A 20,100-nucleotide genomic window follows, 5' to 3' on the forward strand; every position below is an offset into this window, starting at 1 on the left:
ACTCTGAAGCTTCCCCCCACAAGTCCTCTGCATCAACTGGGGGTGGTGCGCTTGGCTCCTCGGAAAGGGCGTTACTCGTGGGAACTGGCTGGAGAGCAGGCTGCCCCCCTCCCGCACGATCCTGCTCAGACACAACAATCCCCAACTCTGCTTCTTCTGGCTGCGGAGGTGCCTGAAACTCATGCCTCCCCCCTTCCTGTCCCTTCTGAGTTGGCTGCAGCGCAACACTTTTCACACTTGCAGAACCAATTGTTTTTATGCTTTTAATTTAATTTTTTGGTCCTCTCTACAGTAGAGAGCCAGTGTGGTGTAGTGGTTAGAGTGTTAGACTATGACCTGGGACACCAGGGTTCGAATCCCCACACAGACATGAAGCTCACTGGGTGACCTTGGGCCAGTCACTGCCTCTCAGCCTCAGAGGAAGGAAATGGTAAACCACCTCTGAATACCGCTTACCATGAAAACCCTATTCATAGGGTCATCATAAGTCGGAATCAGCTTGAAGGCAGTCCATCTTTCCATACATCAGAGTAGGAGCTAACTGATGAATACAGAAGCATGAAGAAAATAAAACAGGCTTTACAATGGTAATGTTGTATACAAACTTAAACCTTCAATGGGCATTATACCCTTTTGGTTTCCTTGATATGAAAAAATTAATTTACGGCTCATACATTCTACCAGATGTGTAATACCATCCCCATGAGACTTAGTGTACATGTCAGATACAGAGTTGAAGCAATTTTGAACTGTGTACATAGTGTGCTTTAGGTTTCTAGAAGCATTTAAAGATGCTTAGTATGTATGTCTGCATTATAAGAGTTTTAAGAGAATTGAAGAAAACAAAGTTTTCTTTCCACATGGACTTGTCAAATATTGAAAGAAAGAATAATCAAGTGATAAATTAATAGTGCAATCCTAAAGTGTCCCATTGAGTTACTCTCAGGTAATTGAGTATTGAAGTGCAGCCTAAGAGACTTTTTAGTTAAAATATTTTAAAAAGAAAAAAGAAAAGGACAAGTAAATGGAAGGGAAAATGTTCACTTGTAGATTTTGAATGTCAGCATGACCTGTTTTTGTTTCAGAATGACATATTTGTCATTCTGATGAAGTTGCTTTCTTCCAGACCTTACTGTTGACAGAATTGCACCTACTTTCCCCATTTATTATTATAATAGCGCAGTGGATGTCATATGCTAGTAAAATTCTCTCTGTCTATTACTACACTGCATGCATAGTACATTTTGTTGCGGTCCTCTAGAATTAACTGCTTGTGTTTGGTATATGTGTTGGTGGAGTGATTTGTAGCAGAAGTAATTGTCCAAAGGAACTTTTCAGAATAATTTCATTTTCTAAGTGTAAATATATTTGCTAATATATGCCCAAAATATAAAAATCTGTAAGTCTTTTATTTCTTTAAGGGCAACTTTTTAAAAAAGCTTTTCCATCAGCAACATTTTGCATTTCTACATTTTGTACAATAAAGCAAATCATCTAGAATGTGCCACTGTTTTAAAAATGTATCGTTCTCACTTTGTGCTCGATATGAATATTATACAAAGAGGAAAGAGGCTCAAAAGCACTCAAGTAGCACATGTTAAAATAGTCTCAGCTAGGTGTTTTACTTCTTGGAGGAAAGGTACTTTTTCTACAGTTAGCGTAAGCTTATGTGAGTTTTTTCAAAAGGAAAACTGCATGAGGATGACTTCCATGTTAATTTTGTTTGTGATTGCCCCATATTAGGTTTTGATTCACTTAGTATCCTGAATATCTTTTTAAATCCCATGTCTCACCTCTCTTAAATAATATATTAAGCTAAACAAATCATGTTGAGAGAGGTACAATTTCAGGTATTATTTAGATTTTAAAAGGTAAAGGTGTCCCCGCACTTATAGTACGAGTCATTTCTGACTCTTAGGGTGACGTCTTGTGACATTTGCTAGGCAGACCGTATATATCGGGTGGGATTGCCAGTTCCTTCCCTGGCCTTTCTTTACCCCCAGCATATGCCGGGTACTCATTTTACCAACCATGGATGGATGGAAGGCTGAGTGGACCTCGACTCCTTTTATCAGAGATTCGACTTCCTCCTTTCGTTGGAATCGAACTCCAGCCGTGAGCAGAGCTTCGGCTGCGTTACTGCTGCTTACCACTCTGCGCCATGGAGGGTCTATTTAGATTTAGGTAATCTAGATAATTCTCAGTTGTATTCCTACTTTCTCTTATTCAAAGTCAAGTTGACTACAGGAAGGGTGTCTTGAAGTGCTATTGCAGCTGCCTCCTGAGAAGAACTCATGAGCATCGGCAGTTCCTGACATCTGTAAGACAGCCTCTAGGCATCTTGCTAAATGTTCAAATGTAATTATACAGTACACTTCCTTTAACAAATTGTGTTCCCAGCTATAATTATAACAACTTTTCTTGCCTCTAGCTTATTCCTTATCTTAGTACCCTCCTCCATATCTCTTGCTATGGGCTAAATCTATCCATTGTGGTTGAGTGAGCTAGGCAAAGTAGAGATTCTTCCTTTTACTTTGAGAAGTAATCCTTTTTTTTTTTATATATAATTTTTATTCAAATTTTTCCAAAAACAAACAAAACAAAATAAGAAAAAAAACATAACAATATTACAACAAAAAATGAAAATAAAATGGTTGACTTCCGATTTGTCACAGATCAGCTATAAGTATATAATATACATCAAACCTGTCCCTTAATATATATACATACAAAATCCCTTTTCTCCATAAGCTGTCTTAATTAATCATCAAATCCCAGTATCATCATTTTATTTTGATCTTTCGACAAAAAGTCTAAGAGAGGCTTCCAATCCTTAAGGAATGTATCTGTCGATTTTTCTCTAAGTAAACACGTCAATTTATCCATTTCTACTAAGTCCATTAATTTCAATAGCCATTCTTCCATTGTTGGTATTGAATCCATTTTCCACTTTTGTGCATATAATAATCTTGCTGCCGTAATCATATATAATATTATTCTTCCATATTTCTTTTCTATTTGTTTATCCATAAAGCCCAATAAAAAAAATTCTGGTTTTGACTGAATATTTATTTTTAAAATTGTTTGCATCTTCCTGCCTATCTGTGCCCAGAATAATTTTGCCTTTTTACATGACCACCACATATGATAAAAAGATCCTTCTTGTTGATTACATTTCCAACAAACATTAGAGACATTACTATACATTTTTGACAGCTTTTCTGGAGTCATGTACCAACGGTACATCATTTTATAAAAATTTTCTTTAAGATTATAACATAATGTAAATTTCAAGCCTTTTTTCCACATATTTTCCCATTGATCCATTTGTATGTTATAACCAAAATTTTTTGCCCACTTTACCATGCACTCTTTTACTTGTTCTTCCTCCATATCCATTTTCAGTAAAAGTTTATACATTTTCGCAATTATGTTTTCATCATTTGTACACAAACCTATTTCAAAATCAGATTTACTTATTTCAAACCCATACATTTTCTTATCCATTTTATATCTTTCTAACAATTGTAAATAAGCAAACCAATGAAAACTATATCCTTCCTTTATCAGTTGTTCTCTCTCTTTCATTGTGTATTCTCCATGTACATTTACTAATAGATCTTGATAAGTTAACCATTTCTCTTTTCCAGTCATTTCTCTTCTATAAAACGCTTCTTGACTTGAGACACATAATGGTATTTTCGAAAAAAACCTTGGTTTGTATCTATTCCATATTTTCAACAGAGGACGTCTTATAAAATGATTGTTAAAGTCTACGTTTACTTTTACTTTGTCATACCATAGATATCCGTGCCATCCCCACTTCAAATTATGGCCTTCCAAATCCAATAGTCTTTTATTCCTCAATAAAATCCATTCCTTTATCCAGACTAAACAGCAGGCAGCAAAATAAAGTCTCAAATTTGGTAATCCCAGTCCTCCTCTTTCTTTAGCATCTTGAAGTAATTTAAATTTAACTCTTGGTTTTTTTCCTTGCCATACAAATTTAGAAATATCTTTTTGCCATTGTTTAAAAGGTAAATCAGAGGATATTACAGGTATTGTTTGAAACAAAAACATCATTCTCGGTAATACATTCATTTTTATCACAGATATTCTACCCATTAATGACAGTTGTAATTTATCCCATCTTAGCAAGTCTTTCTTAATCTCTGTCCATAATTTTTCGTAGTTGTTATGGAACAACTTTGAGTTTTTATTTGTCATAATAATACCTAGATACTTCAACTTTTTTTCTATTGTAAAATCTGTCTTGTCCATTAACTCTTTCTGTTCACTTAAAGTTAGATTTTTCACCAACATCTTTGTTTTTTGATTGTTGATCTTAAATCCTGCTAACGGTCCAAATTCTTTTAATTTATCCATCAATATATGAATTCCTTCCAAAGGGTTTTCTAATACAATTATCAAATCATCAGCAAATGCTCTCAATTTATATTCTTCTTTTTTTATTTTTAAACCCGAAATCCTTTTGTCTTGCCTTATATCTCTAAGCAGCACTTCTAAAACCAAAATAAATAAAAGGGGAGATAATGGACATCCCTGTCTTGTACCCTTTTGTATTTCACATGAATCTGTTAAGTCTCCATTAACAATTATCTGGGCCTTCTGTGATGTATAAATCGATCTAATCCATTTTATAAAGTTGTCTCCAAAATCCATTTGCTCCAAAACCTGGAACATAAATTTCCAATTCAAATTATCAAACGCTTTTTCAGCATCTAAAAAAATCAAAGCTGCTTGTTTATCATTTCGTTGTTCTAAATATTCCAACACATTCAAAACATTCCTGACGTTGTCATGTAATTGTCTTTTAGGTAGAAACCCTGATTGATCTTCCTGAATAAATTGTTGCAATATTATTTTCAATCTTTCAGCCAAGATCATTGTAAAAATTTTATAGTCATTGTTCAATAGAGATATTGGCCGATAATTTTTTGTTTTAGTTAAATCTTGATCCTCTTTAGGTATTAATGTTATATTAGCATTTTTCCAACTATCGGGTATCTTTCCCTCTTGCAAAATAGAATTCATTGTAGACTGTAGGGGTAACAAGAGTTCTTCCTCCAAACATTTATAATACATTGCAGATAACCCATCTGGTCCTGGCGCCTTTCCTAATTTAATTTTATTTATAGCTTCAGATATCTCTCTTGACGTAATAGGGCCATTAATAACTTGTCTCTGAAAATCTGTAATTTTAGGCAAATTCTGTTTGGATAAGTACTCTTCTATTTTTTCAGATGGAATTTCTTGACACTTGTACAATGTTGAATAATATTGATAGAAAATCTTTTTAATTTTTACATTATCTGTGAGCATCTCGTCTCCTTCTTGTATCTTTAAAATAATATTTTTTTGACGTTCTTTTCTTAATTTATATGCTAACCATTTCCCAGGTTTATTTGCAAATTCAAAAGTCCTTTGTTTAGCAAAATTTAATTTCCTTTCAATTTCTCTGACTGTCAACATTGATACTTGCTTCTGTAACATTTTAATTTGATTTACAATAGAAACTTTAGCTGGATTCTTTTTCAATTCTTCCTCTTTTTGTTTTATTTCTTCCAAAATTAATTGCATTTTCTGTTGTTTCTTTTTTTTTAATTCAGAGTTACATTTAATAAAGTATCCCCTCATAAATGCCTTACTTGTGTCCCAAACAATATTTTCACTTGTTCCTTTATATAAATTATATTCAAAGAACTCTTTTAATTTCTTCTTACATTCTTGTACTACTTTATCATTCTGTAATAAAGATTCATTTAGTCTCCATCTAAATCCAAGATTTTTTTTTTTTAAAGTTAATATCACGGGATTGTGATCCGAAAAAGTTTTTGGTAATATATCCATTTTAAAGATATCCTTCGCTAAAATTTTAGACATCCAAATCATATCAATCCTCGAAAATGTTTTATGTCTTTCTGAAAAATAAGGACTTCCGGGAAGTGGTGCTGGCTGGTGGTTGTCTCTGAGGGAGCTCTGCCTCAGAGGAAGCTTTTTCCAGGTTAAAAGCCAGCCAAGAGGAATCTTGGACTGGCTCAAATGTTCTCCAAGGTATAGGAGAACCGATCAGATCTCCCACAAGACTTCGTTGAGCTGTCGGCGGCTGGAATTGATCAGGAAATTCCTGAGATAAGAAGGCAAGCCGATCGGCTGAAGACGGAGTCTGGACTTCCACGCAAGCTGCACTGGGATAAAGCGAAGCGTTTTTTCTTTTTAAAACGTTCTTAACCAGCGAGCCCACTTCTACCTAAATCTTATCATTCGGCTTACATTACTGCAATAAAAGGGATTTGTTTATGAATCAGCAACTGAGAAACCTGGGTGAGTCATACCTTTTCTCTTTTAAATATAATTAAGGAAGAAAGAAAATATAAACAACTTATATACTTTTTTTACGACAAAAAGCTGGCTTGAATTTGGAGTTATAAAGTTTAAAAACGGATGAGAGGCAATTATTATATTTTGGACTAATTTTCTCTTTGGACTATTTCTTTTTGGATAAATCCGCTGCTCGTATATGCTAATAACTGTTTAGTCTTGGCAACAGAATTGTTTTGCATTCTTGGATGCAGATAAGAACTGCTGGCTGGATTTCAATAATAGGCCTGGAATATTAACTCTTTTTTCGGTGGAGAGAAAAAAGAAAAGAAATAGATTGCCTCTAGGTTCTGAAATAGTGATTAATATTAGAAATTAAAGGCTTCTTTTTGAAAATGGCAACTAAAAAAACAACCAAGGGGCGAAGAGGTTCTATTGATACACAGGAAGAGGATATACCCCCAGAAATGTTTAAAAAAATAATGGAAGGGATCAATGCTATGAAACAGGAAATGAATGAAATGAAAACTGAGTTGACAGATATAAGAGACTATATTAAAACACAAGTGGATGAGATTAAAGGGACAATTGGGCAAATAAAGGAGGATGCAAAAAATACTAAAGAAAAGGTACAAACCTTGGAGAATAGAACAGATATATTAAATCTGGAATTTGAAAAAAATTTGGACTATGGGGCTGTGACTGAAATGAGAAATAAAGAGCATTGTTTGAGATTCCGTGCAATCCCTGAGGAAACAGGTGAAGACATCAGAGATAAAATTGTTAATGCTTTAGTAAAATTTCTGGACTTGAATGAAGATCAGATGGAGTTTGAAATAGACAAAGTTTATAGAATTAACTCCAGATATGTAACAATGAAAAAAATTCCAAGAGATGTGCTTGTTCATTTTGTAAAGAAGACGACCAGAGATATGGTATTACAGCAACATTTTAAATATACCTTTAAAATTGATGGTAAGGAAATACTGGTGTTGAAGGAAATTCCTATTAGACTTTTACGTAAGAGAAAAGAATATGCTTTCTTTACAGAAAAACTTAAGCAATGCAAAATTCAATTTAGATGGGATGTTCCAGAAGGAGTGATTTTTACATTCAGACAACAGAAATATAGATTGAATACTGTTCAAAAAGCAAGGGACTTCCTGAGAAAAGCTTCAAAAGATATGGAAGAAGATAAACTCAAAGATATGGATATAGTTCCTGGGAAACAAAGTCAACAAGGATATGCAGAGGAGGGGAAGGAAGATGATGGATCAAAAGGAGCACCAGGCACATTTTAAAATACATGCTTAATGATGGATTACAAATACCTAACTTGGAATATAAATGGAGCTAACACGGCACAAAAGAGAAAGAAAGTGTTTCATTATTTGAAAAAATTAAAATTGGATATAATTTGTTTACAGGAAACTCATATTCAGAAGAAAGACTCCAAATATTTGATTTGTAAAAATTTGGGTGAAGAATTTATTTCAGCTGGACCAAAAAAAAAAAATGGAGTTGTTCTTTATATTAATCCACAATTGCTTCCTAAATTGGTATTACTGGATGATAGTGGTAGATTTGTGGGGGTTGAAATTACTTTACAAGGTACAAACATTTTGATAGTGGGTATTTATGCCCCCAATGAAGATAAAACAAGGTTTTATACAAGACTTATGGAAAAACTGTCAGAGCTTTCATATGAGCATTGGTCTGTCATGGGTGACTGGAATGGGGTAATCTCACCAAAAATTGATAGGCTTTCTGAAAAAAATATCAAAGAGATACAAGGTAAATTACCGAAGATTTGTTTTGAACTCATGGAACATTTAGAATTGGTGGATACCTGGAGATATATAAATGATAACGCAAAGGAATTTACTTATTTTTCAGAAAGACATAAAACTTTGAGAAGTAATCCTTAACCATCCTTGGAAAGACACAAATCATTCTTCAACTGAACCACCATTATGTTATTTATTTATTTCATTTGAATCACTTCCTATGAGGCACTCCGAAGCTATTTATGGTACAATAACATATATTAAACATTTATATATGTTTTTAAAATGCATATTTATAGAACAGCTACATAAAAGAAATTGCACATATAAAAACATTTTTTTAAAAAAATTATACATTTAAAAACAGTTTAAAAGAACAGCAGCACATACATACAATCTAGTCAAATCCAAAAGATGCCAACTGGGATAAAAAGTTTAGAAAGCTTGTTGAAAGAGGAAACAGCTGGTATAGCACAGTGAGGAGGAGAGCCTGGCTGGGAGTCCAGAGTCTGTGAGTTCAAATCCCTCTCGTGTCTCCTGGGTGCCAAGGGCCAGCTAAAGATCACCCCCACAGTGAGTGACTCAGGGGGTACATGCCTTGCCACCTGTGCAGCCGTGGGCAAGCTGCATAGTCCCAAGGAGCCCAGTTACCCCCCAGCTGGCAGTTGCGGACAAGGAAGGGGCTGACTTGTGCAGCTGTGGCAAGCTGAGCAGGCCCTAGCCTGCTGGGGAGGACTAGCCTCAGAGGGAGGCAATGGTAAACCCCCTCTGAATACTGCTTACCATGAAATCCCTATTCATAGGGACGCCATCAGTTGGGATCAACTTGAAGGCAAGTCCAGTCCAGTCCACTGATGAAAGAGGAATTTTTTAGCAGATTTCAGAGATACCATAGAGAAGGCATCTGTCTGATGTGCAATGGGAGGGAATTCCAAAAGGTAGATGCCACCATACTTACAAGCCTGATTCCAACCATGCTGAATGAGAAGTAGTAATCAGAGGCACACAAAAATATAGTAAGGCATCCTTTTAATATTAAGATCCAATTTCCAGTTTGTATGATACTAGGCAGGAAATAAGATAATGTCTCATAAGAACTAGGAGGAAAAAAGTAAATGAACCTATACTTTATCAATTTTTCATCATTTATTTCGTTCTAAGACATGTGATGTTGTTCATATGTCGCATGAATAAGAATCCAAATTTAAACTGATTCAGTAGTCATTGTATTTCTGGGATTGCTGTGTTAACTCTAAATGTGCATTCATGAAACCAATGAGTGATGTGAAGTATAATCAGTGCTTCACTATTGTTACCATTGAAAGCCTCATTGCATTCATATGTTTTATGTATTGTAGGCAACATTTTACCTAGTTAAACATGGTGTGGAGTAATAGGAGCCAATAAACCCTAATGTTGTTGATAAAAGATTTTGTCATATTTCAGCTGCCCATAGATCACTTTATACCATATTAGAATCACCTAGGAGATTGTTGACATTGTCAAAGCTAATAGTGGTGCTCTTGATCTGTTAATGTACACAACATGCATGAACAAAATCCACAAATGCTGGCTGCTGAATATGGGTTCTCTCTCCCCCTCATCCCTTTGCAAACTCCTCTCTGTGAATTGGCATGATCCTTTTCCAGTTAAATTTAGAATGCATTGATAAAAAAGATGAATTTGGATGGCAAGATTTATAATAATAATAATAATAATAAATTACCATACCATATTTAAGCCCAGTCAGTGTTGGTGTTTGATATATATGTGGATAATGCAGGTCCAGGGCCGGCCCCAGGCATGCCAGGGCCCTTGGGCACCACCCTGCACCGGGCCCCATCTCTCCCCTTCTGCGATTTGTGGCAGGATCGCTGCCGTGGACCCCAGGGCTGGAGTTTCAGGAGCTTCGTAGCACACATGTGTGCCATCAACCAACATGGCGGCAGAGGCTTCAGCCCCTTAGGGAAACCTCGACCACTATCTTGGTTAAGGGCAGCCCTATGCATGCTGTGCGCGTAGCTGCAAACACATCCAAGAAAGGTAGGTTGAATGAGGGAATGGCGGAGGCTCTGAAGCTCCTGCTTTGCGATCCACAGCAGCAATCCTGCTGCAAATCGTGGAAGGGGAGTGCAGGGGCCCCTCGGCCAGGGCCCCACCTGGCCACCCTTTGGAGCTGGCCCTGTGCAGGTCCATGCAGTTTCAGTGCACTATTGAGCGCTGACTTTCTGGGACTTTGTCTTCTTACTGGCAACTTAAAGATTCTCGCTGGAAGCAAAAGGCGTGACTAGAGTTATATCTGGGTACCAAATAAATGCACTTTTACCCAGCTTCACTATGAGACAGAAGCTCTAAAGCCCCTCTGCTCTCCCATTCACTATATAGGCACCTTAAATTTAACCTCGGTTTTATTAAAAAATGCACAGAAGGCTTTAAGATTCTGCCAACCAATTAGAACAGAATGGACAACCTAATAAAATTGCATTGGTAGGTTGTATACCCTTTTGATGCTTTAATGAAGCAACAAAATTCTCAGATCTTTTCTAAGGGAAAGGGCCTGATTCTGAAGTGGAGAGCTGAACTTGCTATGATTTATTTATTTATGTATTGGCTACTGTAAATTGTATTGTTTGATTGATGTATTTTGAAGTATTTTGATGTCTTGATGTATTTTTATATTTGTGTTTTTTTGTAAGCTGCCTTGAGGGCCTTTTGGCCGAAAGGCGGGGTAGAAATAAACAACAACAACAGTAATAATAATTTAATTCAGCAGCAAACAAAATCTTACATTAATATATAAACTTCCTATTGATTTAGTTAATATATAAACGTTTAGCCCTTTTTCTAAGAAGCTCAAGGTGATGTGTAGGAGTTAGTTCAATTATATTCTTGCAACTATCCTGTGAGGTAGGTTAGCCTATGGTCTCCTCAACCTATTTCTATAGCTTCTATACCACATTGGATATTGAAAACTGTAAAACCTTTCTTACTCCCCATTTATTTATGGAACTTTAACATTAAATTCTAAACATTCTTGTAGTTCTAGCAAAGGTCAAGTCAGATCAAACAGAAAGAGAAGCAAGTTTGTCAAATGCACATCTCTTTAATTTTATATATCACTTTAATTGTAGTGCAAGCTACCATATTACTATAGTGCTCAGTTTGACGGATGAACATGTACTGCAAACACTGTTTAATTTAATATATTCATAGGTCATTTAATATTTGTTATATTTTTGCAATAAGAACTTAAGGAAAGAGATTACAGCTCAGTATACTTGATACTTACCTTGGCATTTAAACAGACAAATAAAACTCATAATTAATGCTGCTTTTATAAAATAGTGTTTTAAGTGATTGTTGCTAAAACCCTTAAAATACACTTTTATGGTTGAACTGTACTTTGGATAAACAGTGCTCAGCCAGCCTATTAAAATAATTTAGTGTCTGCATTGTTTGTTTGGAGTAGTATTTTTCCACAACAGTAATTGGTTGACACTGTTTGACCTTAACGCTCAGCTACAGCATTTAATGAACTGACGTGGGGAATAAAGTTTTGATAAATAAGGCAATTTTCTTGAAACCTTTAGAAATCTTCTGGAAGTCTCTTAGAGTTAGATTGACATATTTTCTTTAAAAAAAAGAATAAGTGAATAATTTAAGAGTATATTTCATGTTTTTAGATCTTCATTCTGTCATATAAATAATAGACTGTTCAAAAGCGGAAGTTCTGGCATATACTATTTCTTTTACATATAACTTCAGTGGGAAAAATATAGTCTTCCTCCCTCCCTCCCTCTCCATAGGATAAATAAGATCAGAATTGTAAAGCACTCTCACACTGAAACCAGAATAGTAATCATTATTGCAAAAATAGTAGTCTGGATAGGTACATTGGTGCTGCTGCCCCAATATATTCCTTAGTAAAATCCACATAAGATAAATCAGGTTGGTGGGTATGAGACAAGGCTTTTTCAGTGATGGCCCTTGGTTTTGAAAGTCTTTCCCAAGTGGTCTGGTTATAGTTCTTTTAAATGCACCTTAAAACCTGTTGGACTAGGACCTGGTTCACTGGGTGACCTTGGGCCAGTCACTGCCTCTCAGCCTAATGCGCAAGGGTTGTTAAATGAGGAGGGGGAGAACCATGTATGCCACCTTGAGCTCTTTGAGAAAAGGTGGGATATAAATGAAATAAATAATAAATAAATATTTTGGGTTTCTTATAATCCCTTATATAAAGGGTTGTATGCTACTCATTCAAAATTGCTTTCATTGTTTTAGCTATTTTATAATGGTGTGTTGCTGGGTTTTATAAAGGTGGGTTTGTGTGAACTAGATTTGAAATGATAAAACTTGCCTTTGAATTTTTCTTCTGTTGTTAGATTGTGGCCCTGGAAATAAGCTCCCAGTTGTTTCAAAGGGAATTTTTACAAAATAAAGATGGGCTTTTCCATTTGGCTGTGGCAAGGATTGCCAATCGTTCTTTCCTGTGTGATTGATTTGTCAATATTATTTCTAAATTATCCTTCTACCAAAGATTTGGAGTGGTTTATTATTATTATTATTATTTATTAAATTTATACCCCGCCTTATGGCCAAAAGGCCCTCAAGGCGGCTTACAAAAACATGAATATAACACATCATAATGCATAAATACAATAATGCAATTCTCAAAATTAAATAACAAATAACATTATTAAAAGAAAAGAAAAAACATTTAAATGTGTCACAATAAAAGAACCAAACACTTTATAAAAAGGCCTAGATAAAAATCTTCAATTTCCCAGCAAATAAGTAGCATTTTTATTTTTAACATATAAATATACACAGTATATAAGTAGCCAAACAATAATAATAAACAACAAACTAATGAGAACATCTCAATAAATATACAATTAAACAATCCCCACACACTTCACAACAGTGTTTAACAAAAATATGCTGTAGTCCAAATAACAGCAAAAATGAATCTCCAAAATTAAATCTTGACCCCCAAAACAACTAAAAAACAACTAATCCCAGTAGTCTATAGACATCCCGAGCAGCAGGTTCACACACACATACACACACACGGTCTCTGGCCCCTTCAGCAGTTGCTGCTTTTGTAGCTGGAGAGAGACAGGGCCCCACCCTTCCAGGCCAGGTGGAAATCAGCCAGAAATGCAGGGAGCAGGTCTTGCAGAAACTCACACAGGTAGATGGTCTCTGGCCCCTTCAGCAGTTGCTGCTTTTGTAGCTGGAGAGAGACAGGGCCCCACCCCTTACATTTTTGAATAAGCAAATAACGGCTTAGATCTGAAATCTCTTCCATGAACAAAACAGAGCTCATGTTCTCTGGGACTTTTCTACCTCCGAACCCTTCTGCAGCCCCTGAAAATCAATTCCTGGGGGTTGGAGGAACTTTGGGAATGCTGGAGGTGGAGGTGCAGATAGAGGTGGAATTGGGAAAATTGTGCTCTCCATGTGTGAACAGAGAAGCAACTTGGAGTACCAGCCATGAAAAGTAAAAATTCACCCACTATAAAACCACTAAGACTGCAGTCCTGTGCACACTTACCTGTGAGTATGTCTCATTGAACTTATATTTCCTAGTTGGCTGGGTGATTTCAAAAATTATTATTTTAGGAGCTTGATAGCAAGAAACAATAGTCAAACTGTCTTATCCATTCTAGGGGATTATCCATGTTTAATATGACTGTGGCCTGTGAATATTTTCAAAATAATATGTGTGCATGATATGTATATGTATATGTATGTGTATGTGTGATTACACAATTACATATATGGCAATAATAAAGAACACCAGATGAAAAGTTAAGTAATATTCTGCTTCAGTTTATTTGGTCTATAGACCATAATCATCAAGTATAGGGATGTTAAAACAGCCACAGCAGGGGAAAAATACATTATACATTAGGGTTGCGAGGTCAGAAGCATCTCAGACCAGAGATTTCAGGGGCGGGCCCAAGTGATGTCATTAAGCATCAACCCACAGTTGCTTTGCTCATACAATTCAAGCAAAATCATTTCTCTGATTGGAAATTAAGATAGAAATTTTAGTTTAAAGAAGGAGACTGACTAGCAAATATTTAATCTAGCCAACTTGCTTCTGGCAAAAATGGTTTAAGTACTCTCAGGCCAGGCCAGTCACTAAAGCCGTTGTAGGAAGAAAGGAGCCTAGTGTTGTGGAGATGTTAGATGAGAGTGCTCGGGAGTAAAGATGGATGCCCCGGAAGGCTGCAATTCTAAACACACTTACAAAGGGGCTAAGCCCCATAGGACTTATTTCTCAGTAGGTATGGTTTGGATTGTGCTGTTGGTAAAGTTTGACTAGGGATCCTCTGCAGAGTTGACAACCCCCTGAGTGGAATGCCCTGCCTCTACCTTTTAAAATGGCTGGTCCAAATTTCTTTACCGATTTGACCCTTTACTTCAGAAAGTGGTCTGAGAAATGAGTAAGAGTAAGAAGATTCTCTACCGTTTTCTGTCTCCCCTGTGGACTGCTATAAGCTCATTTGACAGCCAACCCAATTCCAGTGAATAATAATTGACAGAGAGAAAACACACATGGTTTGGTCTACCTTAATAGGCAGCAGCTTGGAAACAACAACAATGCAGCCACGCTGCCCAGTATGTGAATTCTCTTTTACCACTATTGGGCAAGAAACAAACCTTCATGCAAACACCAAGGTGTATCTTCACTGGGTTTAAGATGGTTGAGCAGAGCGCATGGAATCTCTGTTGTTGCTCCTATGGATGAAAGGTAGTGAGGTTAAAGGTAAATGAAATGCAAAAAGAAAAAGAAAAGACAGTGATGATTTCCTAAATGCAATACCATACCAACCACAACCAGATTCCTATGAGTAAGGCAGAAAACTCAGCATCCCACAACCAGTCAGGATTCCTAACCAAAAACCAAAACTAAAAAAATCCTGGCAGCCAGTCAGCCAAAGTCACAGAAATCCCCATGCAGCACAACAACCTGACCCAGGGGCTGCAGTTAGTGCAGAATGCTGTGGCACGATTGCTGACATGAGTGAGACCCTATCAGCACATAATACCTCTGCTCTGAAATCTGCACTGGTTGCTGATTTGCTGCCAGACCAAGTTCAAGGTATGCTTTCCATGTTATGGGTGCCACATAATACTTGTTCTGCTCTTGTAAGAAATCAGTCCTGTAAAGTGGCAGCATCTACACTTTGGAACTCCCTGCCTATTAACATTAGAAGGAAGCCTTCATTGTACTCTTTTCAGCACCTGCTAAAAACATGTTTGTTTAGCCTACCCAGGCATGTAGAAGCTATTGTGTTTTTTATCTGTTTTTAACTCATTGTTGGCTTTATTATTTTGAATGTTTTTAAATACCTGTCTTTAACTGGTTTTGCCAATAATTTTATTTATTTCCTTCTGTAAACCGCTTTGAGATTTTTTACTGTAAAGTGGTATATAAATGTTGTAAATAAAATACATAAATAAATTTTGGAGTCTCTGTGGCCCTTGTGTCTCTTTCCACTTTTAGGAACAAAAGAATCTGCCTTATACCAACTCAGGCCATTTGGTGCCATCTACCTGAGTACTGATGACATGGATTAGCATTGGCTCTCCAGGATTCCAGGCAATAGTCTTTTTCAGAAATCAAATTTTGGACTTTTGCATGCAAAGCTTTTGCCCTACCAGCGAACTACAACTGTTCCCCTGTTTAGAAAAAATCTTTTAAAATTGTTCTTTTCAATTCACTAATTAATGCACATCATACCTAGGGCAGATCCACACCATTCATTCAAAGCACATTCAACCAGAGCTTGGAAGATTACTTTTAAAAAGTAATAAATTACAGTTACAATTGCTTGGCCCCAAAAAGTAGTAATTACCGTTACAGTTACAATTGCTCTGAAAGTAACTGATTACTTTACTTTTCTCAAAAGTAATCACTACAATTACATTTCAGTTACTTTTTTAAAAAAACTCCTACGAGGTGCTGGCCTTGGCTGCTGCACATCTAAGAAGCCTAAAACAATATTAAAAATAAACACACACACACAGGGGGTAGTAGAATAAAAAATTTTATCCATAAGATTAACATAATGGCATAACAGAATCTCACATCCCCCCAAGCAATGAAGATACCCCAACTCTTGAAATCAAATTTTACACTTGAAATGCTTTTATAATATCTTTCTGTTCTGTCTCAAAAGAACAAGATGCTCAAAGAGCATGTCAGACAAGGAATGTCTTTTTACAGTCATTACGTTGCCACCAGTACTGAACAGGCGTTCTACTGCGGCGCTTGAAGGCATGCCTGTGTTGTGCTGCAAAAAACACCGCAGCACACGTGGAAAGCCATGGAGTGATGACACTTCCCTGCTAGGAGACCTCAGGTACCTCACCAGTTCCTCCTCAGCAGTGTCCACTGCTGACTTCTTGCCCTGGGGCAGAAAGTTAAAGAAGTCATCTTCTAAGTCATCTCCTTCCTGGTCTTTATCTGAAGACTGATCACTGTCCTCATTAAGTACACCCATCTTTATTTCAGCTTTCAGCAAGGCTTCCATTGTGTATCTAAGAAAGAGAGAGGATATGTTAACACATATATGTTAGGAAACTATCATCTGCTCTTCATTTCCTGATGCTTGTCATGTCCCCTGGTTCAGGGTCCAGCCTGAGCCTGTGGATGATGACATGGAAGGTAGGAAGGTGACCAAGTCACCACACTCATGGCGCAGCACAGCAGACCCTTAAGGATTACCTGCAGCAACCCAAGGTTGTGATGAGGAGCCCCAGGAAGAAAAGGCCCAGCCCCTGCCTACCACCTTAAGCCCTCTGATGCCTCCCTTGAGACAACATTTCCCTTGGAGTAATCCACCCAAAGGGCTTCCGTAATGTTCTTGTTGGTATGGGTGGTGGCCTGACACGATTCCAGCCAATCTAGTTTGAAGCCAGGGTGTAGGCAGGTTGCCAGAAGAAGCCTCTTGTCCTCCCAGATAGCTGCAAACCGCTTTCTTAGGGCTTCGCACACACCTCTCAGCAGCTGAAAACAGTATGTGTACCTCTCAGGTTTGTTTTCCAGGCCTTCTAACTTGCGGTCCAGATTGCAGAGCGTTGGTAGCAAATACCCCATGAACATGCCATTCTCCCGTTGCAGGATATCTAGGGACTGGGCTAGTGGCTCCATAATCTCTGTGTATTCCTGTACCACTTCAATCTCAGCAGCTGTGATCCTGGACAAGGAGCAGCGGTCCATTATGGCATGCATTTTTAGTGGCACAGTTGACAGGAGCTCATGTAGTTGCTTCAACGCATCAAAGGTGGAATTCCACCTGCAAACCAGATTAATGAATGATGGTTTGTCCACAGTCTGAAGTGGTAATGTCTCCTCTACAATGAAATCAATGATTCTCCTGTCGAGATTGCTCTGGGTGACAGGCTCCCTGCCAGATCCCCACCTCTCAAGGGTTGTCTGCTGCTGCTTCAGCATTTTGGGAGGAGGGGTGTCATGCATTGGTTCAGGAAGGCCACGTCTCCTTGCCTTTATTGCTTCTTCAATTGCTCTCAGCTTCTCAGGGTGTGCCCTCTGAGGAAGAAGAACAAAGCATGAATCCAAGAAAAAATGGAAGAGGAACTTCACAATTTAAACATAAATAGACAATGGACACTCTTTGAGGACCAGCATGACAAAGGCTTACCTCAAAATGTTTCTTCACATTGGATGAGGAGGAAACAGCTGATCTCAGATTTTTGATCCTTGGAAGGCAGTAATTGCATCGTACAACAACATTTTTCCCACTCTGGCTCACAAATGTACAAGCTTTCTCAAAGCCAAACCATGGTACTTGCTGTTCTGCAGATGTGGCTGTGGGCAACTGGCACTGCTTCATGCCCTCCTCCTCCTCATGCACAGGGCCTCCTTTCTGAACCTCACTTTCTAGTTTTGCCTCCTCAGGATCAACAAGCTGTGACTCAAGTGGCCGCACTAACTGACTGCTGCTGTCAGCAGCAAAACCTGCAACAGGCGTCTCTGTAATAAACAAGAGATAATGCTCCTATATGGGTGAACTTCAGCTGTGATGTGCCCCCATCTCTTCCCCATGCTGCAAGATCCCCCAGTCAGAGTGGAAGTAAGCAGGTCGATAGCACAATTAAAAGAGATCCTATTTGCATCATTTTTGCTCACTGAATAACCCTGCCTGGGCCAGTCTAACCTACTATCTCATAGGGTTGTTGTGAGAACAAAATGAGACTAGGGTTCAAATCCCCACATAGCCATGAAGCTCACTGGGTGACTTTGGGCCAGTCACTGCCTCTCAGCCTCATGAAAACCCTATTCATAGGGTCACCATAAGTTGGAATCAACTTGAAGGCGGTACATATATTTTTTTATTTTGAATATGATGATTATGATAATAAATATGCAGCATTTCAAATTAATTCTGTATGAGAAGCATTCCATGCCAAGCTTGGAAAACCAAGGATGAGGTATAAAATGTAGACAAAAATACTTTTGACAAAATGCCGTTTATCTTTTATCTTTTATATATATGAGCCTGGGTAGGGAACATTTAATCTAGCCTACTTGCTTTCAGCAAGAAGGGTTAAGTGCCTTCAGGCTAGGGCAGTCACCAGAAGGCCACAGCACAGACAAAGGAGCCTAGTGTTGTGGAGATGTTAGATGGGAGCTTTGGGGAGTAAAGATGGAGGCTCCTGAAGGCTGCAATTCTAAACACACTTACTAAGGGATTAAGCCCCATAGAACTCAACAGGACTGACTTCTAAGTAGATATAGTTTGGACTGTGCTGTTGGTAAACCTTGACTAGGGTTCTTCTGCAAAGACGTCCATATCCAAGCAGGGTTGGCAACCCCCTGCCTGGAATACCCTGCCCTTATCTTTTAATGTGGCTGCTCCAAATGTTTTTACAGATTTGACCCTTTACTTCAGAAAGAGGTCTGAAAAATGAGTAAGAGTAAGAAGTATCTTTTAAAATTGTTCTTTTCAATTCACTCTTGAATGAACATCATACCTAGGGCAGATCCACACCATTCCTTTAAAGCACATTCAACACCCATTTGAAGCACATGAATCCCACCACAGAATCATGAGAACTGCAGTTTGTTAAGAGTGGTGAGAACTATAACTGTGAGGGGGAAATGACACTTCCCAGAATTCTTTAGGGGAAGTCATGCGCTTTAAATGCGAGTTGGATGTGCTTTACACATATTGTGTGAATCTGCTTAATAAATTTTGCCTGCATGTAAATTGTTTTAATTAATTTTTCAAAATGGAAATAAACTATAAAGTGTAGTGGGTGACCATGGGCTACTCACCATTTCTCAGCCTATCTGCCCCTCAGGATGAAAACAATGGAGAACCATGACTACCCCAAGGCATACTTAAAATGTAAAGGAAGTATTGTACAACCATAGTATGCAATTGGATACTTATAGGGACACAGCATGACAAAACTGGGTGGAAGTAATGAGTGGAGTACCACAGGGCTCGGTCCTGGGCCCAGTGCTCTTCAACATTTTTATTAACTACTTGGATGAGGAGGTACAGAGCATGCTTATCAAATTTGCAGATGATACAAAATTGGGGGGCATAGCTAATACCGTGGAAGACAGAAAGAAAATTCAAAGGGACCTTGATAGGCTGGAGCATTGGGCTGAAAACAACAGAATGAAATTCAACAGGGATAAATGCAAAGTTCTACACTTAGGAAAAAGAAACCAAATGCACAGTTATAAGATGGGGAATACTTGGCTCAGCAGTACGACATGCAAGAAGGATCTTGGAATTGTTGTTGATCACAAGCTGAATATGAACCAACAGTGTGATGTGGCTGCAAAAAAGGCAAATGCTATATCAGGCTGCATTAACAGAAGTATAGTTTCCAAATCATGTGAAGTATTAGTTCCCCTCTATTCAGCACTGGTTAGGCCTCATCTTGAGTGCTGTGTCCAGTTCTGGTCTCTGCACTT

The 20,100-nt window shown here is 37.7% G+C and overlaps 1 protein-coding gene and 1 pseudogene across 4 annotated transcripts in view; one reads left to right on the top strand and one right to left on the bottom strand.

Annotated features, from left to right (window-relative positions):
- TBC1D5 (TBC1 domain family member 5) overlaps window positions 1-20,100 on the top strand; it is a 741,088-nt gene that overhangs the window by 370,534 nt on the left and 350,454 nt on the right. The gene's annotated exons all lie outside the window — the stretch shown is intronic.
- The window catches only part of LOC133364811 (DNA polymerase delta subunit 2-like), an 80,233-nt pseudogene that overhangs the window by 43,906 nt on the left and 16,227 nt on the right, over window positions 1-20,100 (bottom strand).

This window comes from Rhineura floridana, chromosome 10, assembly GCF_030035675.1.
Source record: "Rhineura floridana isolate rRhiFlo1 chromosome 10, rRhiFlo1.hap2, whole genome shotgun sequence".
In the NCBI taxonomy this organism is placed as follows: Eukaryota; Metazoa; Chordata; class Lepidosauria; order Squamata; family Rhineuridae; genus Rhineura; species Rhineura floridana.